This window comes from Uloborus diversus, chromosome 4 (genome assembly GCF_026930045.1).
Source record: "Uloborus diversus isolate 005 chromosome 4, Udiv.v.3.1, whole genome shotgun sequence".
NCBI classification, from domain to species: Eukaryota; Metazoa; Arthropoda; class Arachnida; order Araneae; family Uloboridae; genus Uloborus; species Uloborus diversus.
In genome coordinates, this window is record NC_072734.1 from 122,634,937 (window position 1) to 122,638,229 (window position 3,293).

Below are 3,293 nucleotides of genomic sequence, written 5' to 3' on the forward strand. Positions count from 1 at the left end.
TCACACAACCCACCCTTTCTCTTCACTTCTCCGAAAACTGCCTAAATTTTCAATTTTTTACGTAAATTTAGCAATTTTCGTCAAGTGTACTCCCCCCCCCCTTTCTTCTTTTTTTCTTTTTTAAGTATGTAGAAAATGATAATACTTTTTTTTTCTCTCAAATAGTATTTCTAGTTTTAATTTAAACACCCTTGACAGTTTAATGTATTACCTATTTCACAACGAAAGGGCGGCAAATAGGGGAACCGCCCCGGGCGGCAAACACTTTAGCTACGCCACTGTCTACACCTCTATAAAATTTCATCGAAATCGGAGATGGTCGAGTAGGGATGATGTGAAAAATTAGGTCAGTTGGCATGGATATTATTATAATATCCCTTCATATATAAAAAAAGGACTAGAACTGGTTTTAAGTTTTCAATTTCGAAAAATATCCTGTTCTGGAAGAAAATTGATGCATCAGACAGAACAATATAATTTTCTTTTTCTATTATATACCATTTACAAAGTATCTTTTTGAAAATACATAAAATCAATTTCTGACTTATAACAGTGGTAAAAACACTATTCGCAACTCCAGCGCTCGAATACGCTACCTTGCAGTGCTTTTACAAAATTAAAGAAAAAGGTAAAACATTGCGTTCCACGTGTGTCTGTTGGAAAACATAGGCGGTTTTATTATGAGTATTTATTAAAGCATTCGATGTGTCTTAGATAGCTTTCAGCAACAGAAATTGTTTCGTCCCTTAATGGTGTAGTTTAGTGTAGGTAAAAATAAATGAATCACTCCCATTGCGGTCCGTTAAGATTAAATATTTCAAAAAAAAAAAAAAAAACTTAACTACTTACTGATAGTTAATTACCCTAGATTCGACAACCACGGACTTTGCCGAATTTCGGATCGCTGCCGAAAATGTTTACATTGCGCATGAAAAAACTTTGAACGATCACCTTTATGGATGTTTAAAAAAGTTATAAACTTACTTTGAAATACTTACAGGATAAACTCCCTTAAATTTCAGCACCTTAGTCCAAAAAAAAAAAAAAAAAAAAAACTGCTTAAAGCAGGATCTTCGGCTTTACCGTGAAATAAGAATTCCGCGAATTTTCCCGATCTTTACTCGGAAATTTGGACTTTTTTCCAATTTTAGCTCAATTTTTTTTAAAACTAAAACTAACATTCTGGCATAATTTTATATTATCTTTCCGTTAATTAAAAAATACTTGAATTACAGTAGAAGCTAAACTGTGAGAAAAAGGCGGGACACGCCGATTATGAATTCATCAATTTTTTGTATAGTTGATCGCTTGGGCGTGTTTAATAACGTTACTAGAAGAAAAAATTTCAAAAGAAAATTTTGTTATTTTTTCTTCAAAACACATTTTCGATCATTTCGAAGAAAGTTCCAAACATTTCATTTTCCTTCTTTTCAAAATAGTTTATTTTCTGTAAAATGTTGTAAACTTTAAAAAAAACACCCCCACACCATATGTGTCGCACCTGCTGTATCCGTCGCATTGGCAATTTATAAACTTTTTTCTCGTAAGTGCCGCGGCTCTTAAGTCCGAAAATACAACATAGTTTTGGATCCTTGTGTGCATTGGGCTATTAAGGGAACAAAGGCAGATGGGGGGGGGGGGGCTTGCTCCTAGTGGTATCTCTTGTCTTCATAAATAACACTTTTGCTACTAGATTCATAGCACTTGTTTTTGTCCCCACCCTCAACAGAGCATTTCCAAGAAGCAGCGAATTGCTAGTTTTTCCTTCATTCTGAGAAATTTGGGTATCCTACTGATTGCTTAACTTGACAGTTTAAGGGAAGAAAGGTCCCACCAATGTATGATCTGCAGTGGAGATACAATTCCCAAAAATATGTGAGCTGACGAATGCAAAGATATCTGCTAAAAGAAGCTTAGTTTTAAAAATTTGAAATTTAGCTTAGGTCTTTTGCATCCATAGGCTCACATAATTGGCATGAAAATTAGTTCCTTGAAACCTCAAAGCACATACCTGTAAGTATTTGTCCCTTGTTATTAAAAATGTTTTTTCTTTTTTTAAAAAAAATTTGGAATCCGAACAATCCCCCCCCCCCCCCCGCCCACACACACACCTTTTTTTTTAACGTGATAGACAGTTTGCGCTGCATAATCACGCCCAATGATTTTGAGCAGAAAATTTAAGTCCAAACATTAGAAAAAATACAGTGAGATTCGAAAATAGCAGTAAAAAAAGTTGTTCGCCAATCCGAAGTTTAAACACCATTTATCGGCATTTTTTAGGCTACATCTACAAGAAAATACTGATGAAAAGAATAATTTTAGCGAAAACCTCAAATGAATAGACCAATTTTTCCGATTTTTATGATCGTTTGAAATTTTAGACCTTAAACTTTAATGGCGCCTATCTCCTTTGGAAGACATTTGGGATCCTTATTTTTGTCATTATGTTGTTTGTCCTGATGTTTACTATCACCCCTCAAAGTTTTGCCCAAGAGTTCAGAAACACCCTGTATACTAAATTTCCAGATTACTAGATCCCATCCACGCCGCTACACAGCTTTGATTCCCGGGTTGGGCACGGTCGACTCAGCCTTTCATTCTTTCATTGGGTTCGACAAAAAGAGCGCTTGAGAACTAAACGCTGGGGGTTCACGTTTAGCTGACCACCTGACCCCAAATCCCTCGGTCTCGTAAACTGAGATGGGCCCAATAGGTCTTGACCCCCATGAGCCCCCACTGAGTTAGTTTAATTTCTATCATTTGAGATTGATAAGAAATAAAAACACGTGACGTTACATGCTGTAAATAATCTTTGTGATAAGTGTACTGGTGGACATTGAACATGAAATCTTTATCTTTTTTACCCTCCCCCCCCAATCATAATATGACTATATACGTAATAATACATCTATTTGAAGAAACAAGAAATCCAAGGAGTAGGGTCCTATCGCAATCCATGACTGGGAAAACATAATTTGAACTAAAGAAATCAAAATTTAAATGATTTTTTTTCATTAATTAATTTTATTTATTATGATTATTTTGCAAATGTTTGAAGATATTACAAAATATGGCGTTTTATTCAAGACCAAACTGTTACATAAGTTAGTAAAATGGAAAATTTATCATCAATTTTTGGTGCCTTTCGTCGAAAAATCAGTTAAAGTTAAAATTAAGAAACCACCAAGTAAATAACACAGGTCATTGGCTTTCATTGAAAAGTTCATCATAATCTAAAATAACACGCCAACTAAATTGACAACGGAACAGAAACATGTTTCGCGAAATTTATC